At 43.9% G+C, this 20274-nt stretch overlaps 1 protein-coding gene across 10 annotated transcripts in view; it reads left to right on the forward strand.

Annotated features, from left to right (window-relative positions):
- The window catches only part of DAB1 (DAB adaptor protein 1), a 718429-nt gene that overhangs the window by 445098 nt on the left and 253057 nt on the right, over positions 1 to 20274 (forward strand). Inside the window, exon 1 of one of the 10 annotated variants that reach the window (XM_050962015.1) lies at positions 10044 to 10105. The exons of 8 other annotated variants lie outside the window; for them this stretch is intronic. The gene's annotated coding sequence lies outside the window, so the exon portion shown is untranslated. Of the gene's footprint in view, positions 1 to 10043; positions 10106 to 20274 lie in introns of those variants that run through there. One more of the 10 variants, XM_050962014.1, reaches the window with a different exon arrangement.

Raw genomic sequence — 20274 nt, forward strand, 5'->3', positions numbered from 1 at the left:
TGAAATCATCCTTGAATCAGGTAAAATGTAAATAAATGTGTCTCTCTCATTTTTAGAATCCTTTTGGATTCTTTGGAAGTGGCGTACAGAAATCCTTCTCAAACATTTCTCAGATTCTCTCTAATATTGCTCAGTATCTCTTTATTACTACCACAGCCCCAGATGTATCAAATAGTTTAATGAAAATGAGAGATTTTCCTCCTTGAGGGGTATCTAATTTCCATTAATATTAATGGACATTCTTTGTGTGCAGTAAGAGTATCCCTGTGTTTTATTACTTAGTGATTTAAAAGCTTACCATTTACACAGGCTGAAGTTAGACTAGCTCCTAATTATAGTGGCTTGGTAGCGCCACTATAGTAAGGCTTGCATCACGACTTCTGTTTAAAGATCGACCATTTTAAATCCTCTAAAATTGAGAAGTTTAGTTGGATTCCTTTGAAATTTGGTGTGCCCCAGAAGGGTTCAGGGTAGGGTTAGTGACTCAAATTTGGGATCATTTGAACTCAAAGTTGTGGAGATATAAGCCTTCCCTCGCCCATCAATTTTTCAAAAAGTGTCAAGGTAGGGTAGGGTTTTCTTGTTTTGTTTGCTCAGATATCGAACTATTGATATGATGCAGGTCAAAATGGTCTCAATCTGTCAATTTTTACCCAAGGCACCCTTTAAGTCTTTGGAGGACCTAAATTGTGAATGGTATTTAAGAACATGTTCGCTTGCGTAGATGTGCAGTCTGGAAGGATTGTGGTGCACATGCACCAATACAGGGGGGGAAAACCTAGAGGGTTTCTATGCATTAACTGTCTGTTTGAATAGTTTGAGGGAATGTGTCAATGCCATTGCCCTGGTGAACCCCCCGCCACTGGTGTTTCTAGTCTGAGCCCTTGTGCAATAAAGAGTTAATAACTCATGTTACTTAGTACAAGTTGTCTGTTACATTGTAACTTTTTTTGTTTTTATTTTTAAATTTTATGGAGAAGTTTACTGTGAACACAGCAGAATAGTCAGCAGTTGGTGGGGAAGAGACAGAGGACTTTGTGAATACTGGAGGGACAGGGAGAGGGGTTGTGACTGCCAAGAGGTCGGGCACTGAGGATGGGTGGTAGGAAAGCCTTGGATTGGTTATTTGAGAATATCTGTATTTGACTAGCCCCTGGACACTATACTGGCCATTGGCACTATAAGATTCAGGAGATTCCAGATCCTGGCATACACTCTCACACTTAGCCAGCTCCCCAGAAAGAACACCACTGGTGCACAATTTAAGAACCACTTCACAGACTTTTACAAGTCCTTTATCCTTACTTACGGGATACAAGCTCAATCCATTAGAATCCTGTCCTATTCCACCATTTGATGCTAGCTTTCGTACTGTGGACGCACTCTGCCGAATTCACGCACTATTGTGGGGACACGCAACACTGAATGTATAAAATCACGTCCGAAAATTCGAATAGAATAAGTTCGAATTAATTTTGTATTGTAGATGTTCCCTTAGAGATCTTTCACATCTTTTTCTATTAGGAAATGTTTTTAATAAAATAAGTTGTATCTACTCAAATTTACACTCGTTTTGAAAAAGCCACCTGTGACTTTAAAAATCGCACTTGCATCAGAAAACTTTCCCATACCACAGTTACATGTAACACCTACATTTGTTAAACTTTAATGAGAAAAAGGAATGTCTGTTCTACTTTCTCATTTTGTGTACTATGTGCCTTGATAGCTATTTGTGTATAATCAGTTTGTGTTTTCCCTTGTTAAATCAGTGTACCCCTTCACCCTCAGAGAGCCCCACTGATGTCTTGTCTACTATAAAAAAAAATCCACACCCTTGAGCAGTGTAGTTAAGCTGACCTAACCCGCAGTTTAGACAGCAGTAAGCTGATGGAAGAATTCTTCCATCGACCTAGCTACTGTCTCTCAAGGAGGTGGATCACGTATGCCAATGGGAGAAACCCATGTGTGTAGTGGAGTTTCTTGTTTTGAAAAGTTATTTGTTTTTAATATGGAAGTTGCTATGTGGTGTCAGAGAAGGCAAAGTCAAAGAAATTGCCTCTTGCACGTGGAGCAAAAGATGGTGAGGTTTGAGATGGTCCTCAGTGCATTCCACGGTTTTTGACTGGACACTGCACAAACAAGCTTTCCCCTTTTTGTTTTGAGTTCCATTGTGCCGGAGAGGGGAGTTGTGACCACAGTTTTTATCTCAGGGCTTTATGTGCTCTTTTAATGTATGTCTATGCTGGAGCTGGAGGTGTAATTTCTAGCTTGAGTAGACATACCTCAGACTAGTTCTGATTGATTGTAGCGATGGTGGTACAAATTATGGGATGGCCTAGGTATGTACCAGCATTACATACCTGAATGCAAAGCAAATGCACATTGGAAAACATTTCCTAAGTAAACTATACATATAAAATTATAAGGTCTAAATTAGCTGTTACCACTCAAGAAAGATCTTGGAGTCATTGTGGATAGTTCTCTGAAAACAGGCACTCAATGTGCAGCAGCAGTCAAAAAAGCGAACAGAACGTTGGGAATCATTGGGAAAGGGTCTCAGAGGAGTAACCATGTTAGTCTGGATCTGTACAAAGCGACAAAGAGCTCTGTGGCAACTTATAGTCTAACAGACGTATTGGAGCATAAGCTTTTGTGGATGAATACCCACTTCGTCGGACACATGGTACTCCTAATGTTTAAGAAAAATAAAACAGATTTTTTTTTCTCTTTTTGGAAAGTACAGGCGAGTCTCATCTTACACGGGGGTTCTGTTCCACGGTTAGCGCGTAAAGCAAAAACCGTGTATAGTCAAAATTACATTGAGTTGAATGGCGGGCGGAATTGCCCGCACTACGGTTACAGGATTAAAATTATTTTTCTCTTTTTGTTTTTTTGTTTTTGCTGACTGCTTAAAGCTGAAATTGTGCATGTTAAATGTGCGTAAGATGCGACAGACTTGTAAAGGAGAGGGGGGAGCCTTTCAGACCTTCGTATGTATCATAAAGAAACAAAAAAGAGCACAAGTCTAATTTAAAAAAAAAATCATTGCCAGTCACCTGGAAGTGACAAGAACATTCCATTATCTGCCAAATAAGACTGTGTGTTAAGTGCCTTTGGCTTTACCTTGGATCCATCACTTTCTCTACCAGTGCTTGCTAGAGAAGAAAAATGCTATGATGGATCTTTACCTCTTCATTTTAAACCTAATAGAACATTGAGAAGGAAGTTCTGCTTGTCTTTTGGTTACTCTATCAATCATTAAGTGCCATAAGAGAAAGAGTATATAGGAATAAAGGGAAACAAGAAGACTTTTTATCAATACATTAGAAGCAAGAGGAAGACCAAGGACAGGGTAAGCCCACTGCTCCGTGAGGAGAGGGAAACAGTAACGGGAGACTTGGAAATGGCAAAGATGCTTAATGACTTCTTTGTTTCGGTCTTCACTGAGAAGTCTGAAGAAATGTCTAATATAGTGAATGCTTACGGGAAGAGGGTAGGTTTAGAAGATAAAATAAAAAAAGAGCAAGTAAAAAATCACTTAGAAAAGTTAGATGCCTGCAAGTCACCAGGGCCTGATGAAATGCATCCTAGAATACTCAAGGAGTTAATAAAGGAGGTATCTGAGCCTCTAGCTATTATCTTTGGGAAATCATGGGAGACGGGGGAGATTCCAGAAGACTGGAAGGGGGCAAATATAGTGCCCATCTATTAAAAGGGAAATAAAAACAACCCAGGAAACTCCAGACCAGTTAGTTTAACTTCTGTGCCGGGGAAGATAATGGAGCAAGTAATTAAAGAAATCATCTGCAAACACTTGGAAGGTGGAAAGGTGATAGGGAATAGCCAGCATGGATTTGTAAAGAACAAATCATGTTAAACTAATCTGATAGCATTCTTTGATAGGATAACGAGCCTTGTGGATAAGGGAGAAGCGGTGGATGTGATATACCTAGACTTTAGTAAGGCATTTGATACAGTCTCGCATGATATTCTTATAGATAAACTAGGAAAGTACAATTTAGATGGGGCTACTATAAGGTGGGTGCATAACTGGCTGGATAATCATACTCAGAGAGTAGTTATTAATGGCTCCCAATCCTGCTGGAAAGGTATAACAAGTGGGGTTCCGCAGGGGTCTGTTTTGGGACCGGCTCTGTTCAATATCTTCATCAACGATTTAGATGTTGGCATAGAAAGTATGCTTATTAAGTTTGCAGACGATACCAAACTGGGAGGGATTGCAACTGCTTTGGAGGACAGGGTCAAAATTCAAAATGATCTGGACAAATTGGAGAAATGGTCTGAGGTAAACAGGATGAAGTTCAATAAAGATAAATGCAAAGTGTTCCACTTAGGAAGGAACAATCAGTTTCACACATACAGAATGGGAAGAGACTGTCTAGGAAGGAGTATGGCAGAAAGAGATCTAGGGGTCATAGTAGACCACAAGCTTAATATGAGTCAACAGTGTGATGCTGTTGCAAAAAAAGCAAACGTGATTCTGGGATGCATTAACAGGTGTGTTGTAAACAAGACACGAGAAGTCATTCTTCCGCTTTACTCTGTGCTGGTTAGGCCTCAACTGGAGTATTGTGTCCAGTTCTGGGCACCGCATTTCAAGAAAGATGTGGAGAAATTGGAGAGGGTCCAGAGAAGAGCAACGAGAATGATTAAAGGTCTTGAGAACATGACCTATGAAGGAAGGCTGAAACAATTGGGTTTGTTTTAGTTTGGAAAAGAGAAGACTGAGAGGGGACATGATAGCAGTTTTCAGGTATCTAAAAGGGTGTCATCAGGAGGAGGGAGAAAACTTGTTCATCTTAGCCTCCAATGATAGAACAAGAAGCAATGGGCTTAAACTGCAGCAAGGGAGATTTAGGCTGGACATTAGGAAAAAGTTCCTAACTGTCAGGGTAGTTAAACACTGGAATAGATTGCCTAGGGAAGTTGTGGAATCTCCATCTCTGGAGATATTTAAGAGTAGGTTAGATAAATGTCTATTAGGGATGGTCTAGACAGTATTTGGTCCTGCCATGAGGGCAGGGGACTGGACTCGATGACCTCTCGAGGTCCCTTCCAGTCCTAGAGTCTATGAGTCTATAAAGAGTACTACACAGAGGACCTGGCACCTTACCTATGACAATCGTTCAGTACATCAAAAGTCTGTTTACAGTATCACCTCATTAGTTTCAGATCTTCATATTATGCAAGGATAATAGCATTGTCTAGGTTAGGCATTCTTGGTTAAGGTCTCACTTCCTCTTACTGGGCACACTCTGCTATGGAATAACCTCTCCTTTGGCCTGTATTGTATAGATTGTTGGGGTTTATCCATTAATCTCTGATTTGTTTTGTTTTCTTTTTTTCAAGGAGGAACTCTGTGATGGTATAAAGTGTGATTAGAATATAGGATGGAGGAATGTTGAATTTACGTAAGGTTCCTAGAAAAAGATTAACAAGCCCTTTCAGATTCCCTCAAACTGAATTATGTTTTTGTATCTCATGTTTTTGTCACATTGTTCACTTGGAAAAAAACATCTGTGACCATTAAAATGATCTCATTCAGATACCTATGATGCAAAGTTATAAACTAAAAATATGTTATATTAAAAGAGAACATATTGCGTATGGTAACTCTTGCATAATGCAGGGGTACAATGAAGAATTGCAGTTCAAATTACTTTTTGGGTCTGTTCTATTTTCTTAGTTTTTAAAGTTGACAATTGCAAAGTATAATTACAGTAAGTTCATTTGCATTCATATTACAATCTGGTGAGCAATTACATTCTTTTATATTTAAAAATATATTGTAAGGAAGTGTGACTTGCATCAATAAATTTCAGCAATGAGAATAGAATTAACTATTTTTATCTGAAGTGTTCTTACTATTGTTATGGAGGCCTAGTCTATGCTACGTGGTTAGGTCAACATAAGCTTCCTTGCATCGACCTAGCTGTGAAAGTGTCTTCAGTTTTTTTGGTTCTTGCTGATGTAAGTGCCTCTCTGCACTGATTTTAGTAACAACACCTCCCCGAATGGCATAAAGTCATGGCTGATGTAATTAGGTCAACACTGTGTCAGTGTAGACACTGTGTTGCTTACGTTGCCTGTTACTGACTTTCAAGAGCCCTCCCACAATGACCCAAACTGACAATACAATCAATACAGGTGTGTCAGTGATGCACATCCTTACCAGAAACAAGAAGCCAAGTGTGCACACACAAGCAATTTAATAACTGTGGTGACTGTATGTCAATGTAAATTAGGTTGACATAATTTTGTAATGTAGACATGACCTCAACATGTAGCATCTTTCCTGTGCATAGAAAGACTTGACAGGCTGGCTACATGGCAGATACAACTTCCTGATCAGTGTGTGAGGACAAGCGTCATGTGAGGCATCTTGTTCACTATTGCATTGACTAATCTGAAGCATGCATTTTGAGGAATCTAGAATTCACAATTGTTTTCTTATTTCCATATCTTTTATGAAAAACAGTCCTAGTCAAATAAATGGTCCCAAGAAGTTACCGGAAATATGACTTTTAGTTGCTGTCTTTTGGACTGTTTATGCATTTCTTCTGAAGGCGAAATCCTTACTGAAGGGAAAACTTATTGCTACTAGACACCATCACAGACAGAGGTCTGCAGGTATATGCTCCCTGAAGCTCCATTGATAGTCCCAGCTGTAATTTCTCCAGTAAATGGAACTGAGGAAAGTCACTTTGCAGTAAAAGTAGATTGTGAGAATACAAGTTTTTGGATGGAAACTGACAACTGGGATTTGGCTTTTGAAAAGTATTGTAATTATCAAATACATTACAAAGGTTATTGGACTATTATAACAGTTATTTTAAAAATATAACAGACTGGATACGGCAGTGATGGGTGATATATATATATATATATATACACACACCTCTACCCTGATATAATGTGGTCCTCAGGAGCCAAAAAAATATAGGTGAGACCGCATTCTATTGGGTTTGGTCCGGTACGGCGTATCAGCTGGACTGGCTTCCCCAGTGGTGATTTAAAGGGCCTGATGTTCCAGCCGCTGCAGGGAGCCCTGGGCCCTTTAAATCACCGCTGGAGCTCCGGCAGCATGGCTTGGGCAGGGATTTAAAAGGCCCGGGGCTCCCCGCAGCAGCTGGAGCCCTTTAAATCACCACCCGAGTCTGGCTGCCAGAGCGCCAGCGGGGATTTAAAGGGCCTGGTGCTCCAGCTGCTGTGGGGAGCCCGGGTCCCTTTAAATCACCGCTGGAGCTCCAGCAGCATGGCTTGGGCAGGGATTTAAAAGGCCCAGGGCTCCCCGCAGCAGCTGGAGGTCTTTAAATCACCACCCGAGTCTGGCTGCCAGAGCGCCAGCGGGGATTTAAAGGGCCTGGTGCTCCAGCTGCTGTGGGGAGCCCGGGTCCCTTTAAATCACCACTGGAGCTCTGGCAGCAGGGCTCCAGTGGTGATTTAAAGGGCCTAGGGCGCCAAACGAATTCGGATATAACGTGCTAAAGCAGCGGGGCTCGGGTGGCACTTTAAAGGGTCTGGGGCTCCCCGCTGCTGTACTGCATTATATCCAAATTTGTGTTCTATCGGGTCGTGTTCTATTGGGCTAGAGGGTGTATATCAACCATAATGCAAGAGGTTTGAAATAGTGGGTTTCACATATTTTAATGCAGGGTGCTAGGGGTTTTAGCGCCCTAGGCGCACGGCAATTTCGCCGCCCCGCGCCCTGGTCCCGCGGCTCCGGTGGAGCTGCCGCAGTGGTGCCTGCGGGAGGTCCACTGGAGCCACGGGAGCAGCGGACCCTCCGCAGGCACGACTGCGGCAGCTCCACCGGAGCCGCTGACCAGCGGACCCTCCGCAGGCACCACTGCGGCAGCTCCACCGGAGCCGCCTGCCGCCCCCTCCAGCAAAATGCCGCCCACCAATAATTCTGGCGCCCTAGGCGATTGCCTAGGCCACCTAAATGGAAGCGCCGGCCCTGGCAGGGGCCAACCTGAGCCTGAGAAGGAGCCAGAATTTACTAATGTACATTGCCAAAGAGCCACAGTAATTTGTCAGCAGCCCCCCATCAGCTCCCCTCCCAACACTTCCCACCTACCAGCAGCCCTGCCGATGAATGCCTTTCCCTCCCTCTCCACACCTCCTGATCAGCTGTTTTGTGGCATGCAGGAGGCTCGGGAGGGGGGTGGGAAAGGGTGGAGTGGGGGTAGGGCCTGTGGCAAAGCCAGGGTTTGAGCAGTGAACAAAGTCCGGCACATTGGAAAATTGGTGCCTGTACTCCAGCCCTGGAGTCGGTGCCTGTACAAGTAGCCGCATATTAACTTCTGAAGAGCCGCATGTGGCTTCAGAGCCACAGGTTGGCCACCTCGTTTTAATGCATTTACAGTATTTACTTCTTGCATTCTTCCTACCTACATTCCTCCTACAGTTTCATTTGTGTATGCCATGGTATTCTTCAAGTTTTCCCTTTAACTCTTAGATGGGAACTCTTTTACCCTGTTTAACAGTTGTCATATTTGCTTCAGAAAAGACTATTTCACTAGTGTGAGAAATATATGTTTTCCCCATGTGTATTTTTGATGATGACTTTGCTAATTTGGGTGGTGTGTTATAGGATCTTTTAAGATAAAAGGGGCTATAAAAGTAAGATATTGTTTATAATTTTGAATCTGATTAGTTATTCTGTTAGGGGAATTTCCCCACTGACTTCAGTGGAAGAAAGATCCAGACCTTTGTGACTTAGAATTGTTTTTCCTTTTGCAATTTACCTGGTTAGCTGTGGTCGATTTTCCTTTTTTTGTGTGTGTGTTGATTGGAGATAAATCTGGTAAAGGAACTAACCTCCGGAATGTACTTCTCCTCTATATGTAAATCTTTTCAGGAAGTGCATGACAGCCTCTGTTTTGTATGGTTCTACGTTTGTACAGAAGCTGTTATCACAGAATACGTTTAATGGGCCGTGAATTGTGTGTTGAAAGGAGGGTCTCTCTAGGACTCCTGATCTGCTTGCAATAGACCTATGGGCTCGGCAGCAAATGCATTAGGCTAAATATGCTTACCCCATTGACTCTGAAGGTAACAGCCCTCAATGCCTCATTAAATTTTCATGGGTGACTGAGAGAAGCCAGGATGAAAAAAATCACCCCGTTAGCAGCAGCTATTATGGGGTCTTCTGTGGCGGCACCAACACCACGCAGCTTTCCAAGAAACCTGTTTCTTGTTGGACATTTGCAGGGCGAGGCCTTACACTGGCTGTCTGGTTCAGATGGGGGAGAAATGGCTGGTGCACTGGGAAGAAGCATGCAAAAGGCTCTTCCTTGTTGTTGAATGCCTAGGGGCCACCTGCTGTATGGACAACAGCTGGTGGCTACCCCCTTGGCCCCTGGCACTGCCCTGCATCCCCACCGGGATGGGAGAGCCTGGGACGCAGGTGGCACCCGGCAGCTGTCTGTTTAGTGCAGCAAGACGAGAGGCAGGAGCGGGCGGGAGCCACCCGTGCGTGGGGGCGGACGAACTGCAGAACTCGTGGGGTAGGGCCCAGCGCGGCTGTTCCAGGGGCTGGAGGGAAATGTCCGCGCTCCTGGGGGGTGGCGGTCCTGCCGCATGGCCTCTTGGCCCCCGGCTGGTGCCTTACGCACTGTGCACCGGACTGGGCAGGGTGACCAGATGTCGATTTTATAGGGACAGTCCCAATTTTGGGGTCGTTTCCTTATACAGGCTCCTATTACCCCCTACCCTGTCCTGATTTTTCACACTTGTCTGGTCACCCTAGGCCCTGGGACACGAGTACAAGAGTGGGGCGGGGGGGGGTGAGGCAGTCTGTGAGCAGCGATGCTGCCCTCCCCTCCAGGGAGACTGAGAGGGCTGGGGGGGGAGCCGTTCTGCGCCCCCTCCCACCTCGCTCTGGAGAGGAGGCGGCGACCCGGGATCATCTCCTCCCCGCCTCTGGGCTCGGCGGCGCGCGGCCGGGGGTCGGAGGGGGCAGGCACCCGGGGAAGCGGCTCTCCCGGGGCGGCCGCGCCACGTGCGCGGGAAGGAGCCGGAGCCGCTGCAGCGCCATGGGGAGCAGGGGGACGCCGGGCGCCGAGGTTTGCCGCGGCAGGTTAGTGCGGCGAGTCTCTCTCCCCAGGCAAACGGGGGCTGGGCTGGCGGCGGTGGCCGGACGGGGGGGTGGATGAGACGTTTGTCGCGCAGTCTGAGCGTGATCCCGGAGACGTGCACAGCAGCGTGCGCTTCTCCTGGGTGGCACCGAGTAGCAAGAGCAACGAGAAGCGCAGCCTCTTCTCTGCTGGAATAACAACCCCGGGCTCTCCCTGTCTGTTGCGGTGGTCTCTCCGTCTGGGGACGGGGGCGGGACTTTGGGAACGGGACGGGGGGAGGGAGAGAAGGGGTTGCCCGGATATTGCCATGTTGGAGTTGGGTGCCAGCTGCCACGTGCAGTTGTGGTGGAGAGAGGGGGCAAGGAGGGGGGTGCCTTCTTGTTGCTCCCCTGAAGAGTTACATGGTTGCCCCCGTGGAAGGAGGGCGGGCGGCCCCAGGCACTGCCGCCTTGGTGAGTGGGGAGGTCAGGTGGCCGCTGCGTGTAGAAGGGATGTGGGACAGACGGCACCCTATTGCTGCTGGAGGGGGTGGTGGGCAGGAGTGCCATTCTAGCGCCCCACTACCCCCCTCATTACAGGGCAACTAACATTTCCCCCTCCTTCAGCCTGTGGCAGCAGTTTTTACCCATCATCATCTGCACATTGCAACCCCCCCTTTGCTCTCTCCCCTCCCCGTCCGCCCCAGAACAAGCGGAATTTTCTGTCCCGGCTTTTAAGCGATCCGTGGAAACTCCCAAGATTCGGTCTGAAATCTCGTGTCCCCGAGGTGCCCGGCCCCAACCAAACGCACAGCCGCGCCAGCCTCACCCCAGAACACGCCGGCCCCTGGAGCCCAAGCAGAGAGGAAAGCCAACAGCAAACGTGACCTGGTTGAGTGATTTTGTCTTGAGGATCCCCGGGCTCCTGGCGACGCGCTGCGGATGAGGGGAAGCTGAGTGTGTGACCGAGCAGTCCTTCCCATGGTTCAATTAGCTCTCCCCCCACAGCCATGTTATTATGACAGCCCCGCAGCCAAGACGCCCCTTGTTTTGCTTTCGCTGTTACGCACCGTTATGTTGTTGGCGTTTGGGGGTTCCCGGGGGCTGTTGGGGAGGGAATTGCCAGTCCCACGTTCAGAGCTTTGTTTCTGATTTTTGAATAGCGCTTTTGCAAACATCCCCAAACCCTCACCCTCCAGAACCCCTAAAAGTACACATTGAAATGAGCTTCATTGTTAGTGACTGCTCCAGTTCCACGGGGCTTGCAGCCCGTCTGTACACCGCTGCCTGGTCGGAGAGGATCTTACTCCTGCAGTCTGTCTTTTTGATAGTGCGCCTCCTGAATGTATTGCTGCTGTCTACGGGAGTTTTAAATAAGGAGCGTGTTAGCTGAGGGCTCATTTTAAAAGCACTCATCTGTTGATTTGTTTTCTTTCTCGGAAGATGTATTGTGAGTTGAAAACCAACCGCAAACGGGATTGTCTGATGGAAATTTATTGTGGAAATATTTAGAACCTAAGGGAGGGGAAGTGGCAATGCCGACTTCAGGGACTTGCTTAAATATCCATGGTTCTGTGTAATAGGGCTATCCCCCAGAGTCTGGATCCCCTGGCAGTCAATAACATTATGGTTAAAACTAAGCTCCCTGAGTTAAAGCTAATCCTCTCCTAAGGGCCTGATTCTGCAATTTGACTGTACACCTGCATAAAACTTACTCAGGAGTAAAGGGGCAAAATGTTCACGTTGAAAGTTTGCACACTTATTGATGGCTCTCTGTTAATGCATAACACTGCAAACCTCCCCTATTCTCATTATTAGTGTCCTTTTAAAAAATTACAGACAAGATGAGGAATTCCAGATTCCTTGCAGTTCCAACAATGCACGGTCAAGGAGCTGGGTTTAAAAAAAAAAGTGAAAATTGGCTTTAATAGAACGGAATTGGATAAAAATTTTCATAGAACTGTGGGAGGAAGGTTTTAATATATGCCCTTAAGTGAATTAGTGTTCAAAATACTGTGATCGCAAGCTCTTAACTACAGTAGGGTGTTCCTATTGGCTTGATTCAAGTATGGAATGCATTAGGTTGTGAAAGAAATCACAAATTGAATGTTTGGGTAGAATCTCAGGAAGATTCATTGGAACATTTCTGAGATTGTGCAGTCTTTGGTGCAGGAGTAATTGTTTTTTGGTCTGTTTGTAGACCACCTAGCACAATGGAGTCCTGATCCATGACTGGAGCCCCTAAGCACCACCACAATATAAATAATAATAAAATTATGGGAGAGGGTAGTGAACAATCAAGTACAAGAATGTTTATTTTGTTGTTTTTTATTAAACCTGGCACTTGTAGATCACAGTTTAGCTTTAGTTTCACTGTAAAGTTGTGTTCTGTTCATTTCAACACAATAAACTAAACTTTAGATTCTTCACCAAAATAGTTTAAAAAGCCAAATTTTTGTTTAAAAGGGGATTTTTCTTCCGTTTGCTGAAATTTTGAATACTCAACTAAAATGCTTAATCACTTTTGTTTTCAACTACTCAAACAGAAAAAACCTTATTGTTGATGAAACTCATCTCTGAAGCTATTTCACAGTATGTTTCCATTGCAAGACACACAATTATATGAAATGAAGAAAATATTGTATTGCTTACTGTTTTTCTTTTTCTTGCTGCTATACTCACTTAAGCAATAAGGAAATTATTGCTAAACATTGGACTGATATTCATTCAGATGTGTACATTTTTTTGAAGAGGCCCTTATGAGATTTTTTTTGTTGCTGAGCGGTCTAAATGCAGTTGGTATCTAAAACAGAGGGCTAAAAGGCACATTTTCAGACTTCTGAAGTCAAACTGTAGGTGAAATTAGCATCTAGTTTACACAGTTGTCATTAATTTGTCTAATTACATGCATTACACACTTGCCTTAAATATACTGGATTTTTTCCCAACTATTGTTTTTTTCTCACAGTGCATTTAATCACCATGGCAAATAAGTTCAAAACTTATTGTCCCCAGTGATATAGAAAGAATTTAGTCTGTGGACTGTATATTGGCACTGTTCTCCCTTTAACAGCCCCTCAAGATATGGATGGAAGACAGCCACCCTCATGTCTCTGGGGATCTGCCTTCTGGACATTAGCGTTTGCACACATCAGTGGTTTCATCTTACGAGGATTGAAATTGATTTTCCTTTTTTAGCTCAGCCTGTGAAAAATCTACTGCAAGCCCCTTATCCTGTGGGCCCACATGAAGACGTGATACCAATAGTCAAGGATGTTGACTTGAGGCAGCTACAGGGCATCAAAAGTAGTAGCATCAGATTGAGCAGCTTGTGCTGAGGCAGTTAGGGCTAGAGCCACAAAGGGGACTCAGGCTTTGTATTGTAGCACCTAACTGTAGATGCCCTGCTGCCTAATGGAATTCCCAGCCCTGGCACCCTCTTCAATGCTAGGGGAGAGTTAGGTGTCTAAGAATGGGATTTGCAAAAGCCAGCACGCTGAGCAGGGAGCTGTCTAAACTAGCCAATCGGAAATGCTGAGAAGAGGGGAGTAGCCTAAGCCCCACCCCTCCAAATAAATTTGCGGCCTAATTCTGGACTGGAGGGATGCCTAGCCAGGAACTCCTGGCTGGAGTTAAACACCTAAACCCGATCAATCCTTTCACAGGAAAACCAGTGGCTGTTCCCCCATTCTATCTGAGAGCCATGTGGTTATACCATTCACCTGGGATGTGGGACATTCAGGTTCGAATTCCCACCCTGTCAGAGCAGGAACTTGGACCCCAGCCTCCCACCTCCCTGCCCTAACTACTGGATGATAGGGTATTCTGCGGGGGTGGGGAGAAGAAGCTGGGTGTTTGTCAGTCTCGGGGGTTGAAGCTTTGTATGAAATATTTTAATGGTCATTGGGCCACAGAGTGAGTGAGTGACTCTCTAGCCTCATGGTTAGAGCAGTCTCTTGGGAGCCCCAGGTCTCAGTCCCTGTGCCAGTGAATCTAGGTAGGTAAATGTGTAGTTTGAGGATTCTGCTGGAGGATTTAGGAGATTTTGTGCATAACCACCAACAGAAATTAGGTGCTTTAGGAAATGCAGGTGCCTAGGGTATTTAGGTGCCTGCAAGGTTAGGTGACAGCTGAGCCGGGGTTTTGAGGATCAAAATTTTAGACGTAGGCACTTAAAGTTAAGCATTTAATCCCATTGTGGATTTCACTATCAGTCTACTTGACACTGTGAGCAAGTCACAATGCAGGTACAGTCAAGAAGGTACAGGAGGCAGATTCTTTAGGGTCAAGGGCCAGCAGTTGTGGAATACTCTGCCCTTTCTTGGTCATTAGAACACATCCTTGGCAACTTTTGATTAGCTTTCCCTAGGCCTCTCCTGAACTCATTGGGCAAACTGTTCATTTAAAAGTACATCAGCTTTAGTTCTTTTAAGCTGCCAAGAGGTCATTGGACACGTGTGTCTAAATAACCATGTATTTATAACATGCTTTTTACTGTCCACCATGCACTTGCTGATGCTGTTTTTAGACTATTGTCAGGTCCAGTCCCATCCCCTGTTCAGCAATTAATTTTGTCACCCTGTCTCTCCATGAGTTCTGTCCCTTTCTTATAGCCTGGGAGTGGGGGCTGCCACAGGGTTTTCTCTGCCTCTTCACAGCCCAGGTGATGGAGGGAGGAAGAGCAGATGTGCCATCCTTCCTGTCCTTCCCCCCCACCAAGGAGGGCAGTGGGAGGAGGTAAAGGAGTTGCACTGAACTGCTGGGCTCTTTGCTCCCTCCTTCCCCTTCCCATCCTGTGATAGCAGTGGGGAGAGATACGGCTGACTACTGGCAGGACTGATGCTCGTGGCAGTGCATGATGAACTCCATAACCCTCTGAAATCTCATCACTCGTGAAAATATCACTATAGTTGGCAGTACTTTGATGACTTCAGCATTGAGCTTATCTATGATGAAGAGACACTACTTGATAGTCTGCCAAACTATCTTATCCCATCCCTGCCCCAGAGGCTAAGTGAATCTCTTTCTGTCTGTCTGTCTTTCTGACTCTTTGGGTTTCAAGTATTGCATTGTCTTAGTCTGTCAAAAAAGTCTCTTGGTTTCTGTTTGATGAAATATGCTAACTAACTGCAGCCAACCTGCCCTGCTAATATGGGATTATCCTGAAGATGAAGATATGTCAACAACAGTTAAATATTGTTTACTAGAACCTATATAATTATAATAACATTTATGTTTGAGAAAGTGGATGGTTCCAGGGAATAGTAACAAAGATTATTTATTTAAAAAATGGTTGGCTAAAGTTTTAGTCGCAAAAGTAAGTGGCCTGATTTTCAAAAGTGCTGCTTACTTGGCCACGCTTACTGACATTAAGAGGGACTGCTGGACATGCAGAACTTTTGACAGTCCAGCCAGTTATTTAGGGATATAAAGCGTGTCACTTCTCAATCACACATTCATGTCCAGGTAAGTAGTGAGTAAAAATTGTTCTGTCTACCTAAGCTACTTGCATGGCTCTTTTATTATAGTACTTGAGCGCCTCACACTCTTTAATGTATTTATCCTCACAGCATCCTTGTGAGGTAAGGAAGTTATATCCCCATTTTACATGTTGGAAACTGAGGCACAGACAGATTTACCCAAGATCATGCAGGAAGTCTGTGTGTGGTGCAGGGAAGTGAACCCATTCTTCTTAAATTCCAGCCTTGCATCCTAGCCAGTGGACCATCCTTCCTCTCACTTCTGTGTGAAAGGCAGATTGTATAAAAGATTGTCTGGTTGCCTGTGCAATTGGTTCAGTGGCTATGTGAAATGAGTTGGTGGTCCAAACCTCTTTCCTCAGTGTCGGGTGTCTGCATTGCAAAAATGCTATAATTAACCGTTTGGCTGGCAGTAACATCAGAAGACAAAGACTGAATGAGCATGGAGACTGAACTACCATCTCACCTCAGCACTTCTGGTACACGGTTGAGGCATGTTGGTATGATAGAGTGGAGTGAATAAGACTGTACTGTTGTTCCTTTTCTGGGGATAAACTTCACTTTTCTGGACTGTCAGGTCTTTTCCAACAGCATTAAGTTCATTCAAAGTTGTGTAAAAGGGACCTTAGCCTCTCAGTCTGGCCTCTCTTTATACCTATAAATCAGCTATGTGCATATTTTTTGCACATTACCATTTGACAATGCATGAATTCAATTAAACACTTATAAGAAGCTAGATATTCAGTAGGTTTTCATCAATCTAAACCTCAAGAACCATTTGGCAAAATATCTTCTTCCTTTGTATGGCAGTTCTCTATTTCAACAATAATACAAGACTCACTGATGAATATTGATTAAGTATATCAACATTTCACTAACCATTTTAAATAAAAATATTTAACCCTCCCACCAATGATTAAATGGATTAAAAACTTTGAAATTGAAACAGTTTTAAAAGGTGACACACAGACCTAAACTCCATACTTTGCCAGTAATACAAGATTTTGCCCAGGCTAGCTTAAATAAAATTACATTTCATGGCCATGGCTTAATAATTTCATCCATAAATCAATTCTGCTTAAAATAAGTAGAATTGTTATTGCCCCATCCTTTGTAAACTAAAAAGGCAAGCATAGTGGGCTGCAGAAAAGCGGTCACATTATTACATGCAGTGTCATCTGTGTATCTAATCTCACACAGTCAACCATCATAATGTTCAGATGCTAAAGGCATAAGCAGTGTTCAGACATGTAATGCATAAAATTGCTGTTCTTCTTCTTCTATTTGAGGGTTTTTTTTATTGTGGTTTTAGCAAATGTTATGAGAATCCACTTAAAAGTAGTTTGTATAAATAACTACTGTATATTTTTAATTTGCCATGGATACAGTCATAGGCCCTAGGCCTAGCATAGACCACTCCATGGGACTCCACATGGACTTAGGGTAGCAACTGCAAACCTATAACTGCATTTGAATCTGTCCTGAATAAAGGGAAGCATGTAGTTGTGCTGCCCCAAGTGGAGAACCTTTTGACTCTGTCACTGTTGCCTTTCTGCCCCATCCCTTGCTTTTGGCAGGGTCTGAGATACTTACTTCACCCCTTTCTCAGGAGCGGGCTACTCCCCTGTGCATTAGTTAGCATCTCAGTTTGGCAGGTGCTGGGGACAGAATCAGGATTCTTCCCAATTTCTACTCCCCCAGAGTCTCATGGCAACACCTGCCCTTCCCATCATCCCATTGCAGTTAGCTTAGTGGAGAGCAAAAGGAGTCTTACCCTTCCTCAGGAGATCCGTCATATCAGAAGTAGGATAGTCTGATACCTGAGGCTACAAACATGCCCACTTATTGGTTCATTTCAACTATTAAATATGTACTGACGTATGATCTGCCCTCTTTAGTGTACAGAGATGTCTGTGAACAGCTGATTTGCTCTCTGTTCTCCAGATAGTGTCAAGCAGCAATGTTCATTTTTTTCCAGCAAATGCTGATTACCCTTGCACGTTGGGGAACAGCAGTTTTTTGAGAATCTTGTGATTTCCCCCAACCCAAAGGTAAATGAATAGAAATTTAATGGACCTAGAGCTCTCCAAAGAGGAGTCTGACCTAATTTTGTAGTGAATCAAATAATCCTACCATGCAGGTACGGGACCAGATTAACTTTTTGTGGGCCTCAACGCTTGTACCATGGCCCCACTCCTCTGCTCTGCCCAGAGTCCGCCCCGAGGCTCTGCCCCCTGCTCAGCCTCTTACCCCGAAGGCCCCACCCACTGCTCACACATGCGGGGGGAGAGGGCGGAGAGGAGTGAGTGGTGGGCACGGAGAGAGGGGATGAAGAGGAGTGAGCAGGAGGCTAAGAAGAACAATTTTTTTCTATCCTCTTTGTAACAACCTTTTATGTACTTGAAAACTGTTACCATGTCCCCTCTCAATCTTCCCTTTTCCAGACTAAACAAACTCAATTTTTTCAGTTATACCTCATAGGTCATGTTTTCTAGACCTTTAATCACTATTGTTGCTCTTCTCTGGACTCTCTCTGGTTTGTCCACATCCTTCCTGAAAAGTGGTGCTCAGAACTAGATACAATACTGCAGGTAAGGCCTAATCAGCATGGAGTAGAGTGGAAGAATTGCTTCTTGTGTCTTGCTTACAGCACTCCTGCTAATACACTCCAGAATGATGTTTGCTTTTTTGCAACATTGTTACACTGTTGACTCATTTAGTTTGTGGTCCACTATGACCCTCCGATCTCTTTCTGCAGTACTCCTTCCTAGGCAGTCATTTCCCATTTTTGTATGTGTGCAACTGACTGTTCCTTCCTAAGTGGAGTACTTTGCATTTTTCCTTATTGAATTTAATCTTATTTACTTCAGACCATTTGTCTAATTTGTCCAGATCATTTTGAATTTTAATCCAGTCCTCCAAAGCACTTGCAATCCCTCCCAGCTTGGTATCGTCAACAACCTTTATAAGTGTACTCTCTATGCCATTTTCTAAATCATTGATGAAGATATTGAATAGAACCGGACCCAGAACCGATTCCTGCGGATCCCACTCATTATGCTCTTCTAGCATGACTGTGAACCACTGATAACTACTCTCTGAGAATGGTTTTCCAATCAGTTTTGCACCCACAATATAGTAGCTCCATCTAGGTTGCATTTCGCTAGTTTGTTTATGAGAAGGTCATGCAACACTGTATTGAAAGCTTTACTAAAGTCAAAATATACCATGTCTGCCACTTCCCCACCCCCATCCACAAGGCTTGTTACCCTCTCAAAGAAAGCTTTCAGGTTGGTTTGACATGATTTGTTCTTGACAAATCCATGCTGACTGTTATTTATCACCTTATTATCTTCTAGATGTTTGCAACTTCATTGCTTAATTATTTGCTCCATTGTCTTTCCGGGTACAGAAGATAAGCTGACTGGTCTGTAATTCCTTGGGTTGTCCCTGTTTCCCTTTTTATAGATTGGCACTATATTTGCCCTTTTCCAGTCTTCTGGAATCTCTCCCATCTTACATGATTTTTCAAAAATAATTGCTAATGGCTCAGATATCTTCTCAGTTAGCTCCTTGAGTATTCTAGGATGCATTTCATCAGACTCCAGTGACCTGAACACATCTAATTTGTCTAAGTATTTTTAACTTGTTCTTTGTTTTGGTTTTCACCAAAAAGTTTGGCTGTGATTAGACGTCTAACATAGTGAATCCCAGTGAAAATGAGATAGTATCAGAGGCTAAAATAGAGAAAGAAGTCATTAAGAACCTCTGCCATTTCCACATTTTCTGTTATTGTCTTTTCATTGAGTAATGGGCCTCCCCTGTCCTTGGTTTTCCTCTTGCTTCTAATGTATTTGTAGAATGTTTTCTTGTTACCCTTTATGTCTCTAGCTAGTTAGATCGCAGTTTTTTGCCTTGGTCTTTCTAATTTTGTCCCTACAAACTTGGTGGTGTTTGTTTATATTCATCCTTTGTAATTTGATCCAGTTTCCACTTTTTGTAAGACTCTTTTTTTTAGATCATTGAAGATCTCCTGGTTAAGCCAAGGTGGCCTATTACCATACTTCCTATCTTTTCTCTGCAGTGGGATAGTTTGCTCTTGTGCCCTTAATAATATCTCATTGAAAAACTGCCAACTGTTTTTCCCCTTAGACTTGCTTCCCATGTGTGCTTTCTGTTATGTTTTTAGCAGGCATACTACTGATTTTGCAGAACTTTAGATTTAGATGTTCTCAGAAAATGGCCCTATAGTTGCAAGATGCACATTATCTTAATGAGCAGTCAGTGGAAATCTGTGTAAAAATAGATTTGGAGGATATTTTTCGGACTACAGATGATAAAAAAAATAATGTCAAGCCCACTGGAGTTGCTTGTCATAGAACTGTATAAATATAGAGCTGGAAGGAATCTCAAGAGGTCATCAAGTCCAGACCCCGTACTGAAAGAGGACCAAGTAAACCTAGAACTTCTCTGACAGGTGTTTATCTAACCAGTTCTTAAAAACCTATGGTGATGGGGATTTCACAAGCAAACTCCATTGGAAGCCTACTACAGAGCTTAGCTACCCTGACGGTTAGAATGTATGTACTGTTATCTAACCTAAGTCTCATTTGCTGCAGATTAGGCCAATTACTACTTGTCCTGCCTTCAGTGGATATGGAGAACAGTAGATCACCATCCTCTTTATAACAGCCTTTAATGTATTTGAAGACT

Source organism: Gopherus flavomarginatus, chromosome 7, assembly GCF_025201925.1.
Source record: "Gopherus flavomarginatus isolate rGopFla2 chromosome 7, rGopFla2.mat.asm, whole genome shotgun sequence".
Classification (NCBI taxonomy): domain Eukaryota; kingdom Metazoa; phylum Chordata; order Testudines; family Testudinidae; genus Gopherus; species Gopherus flavomarginatus.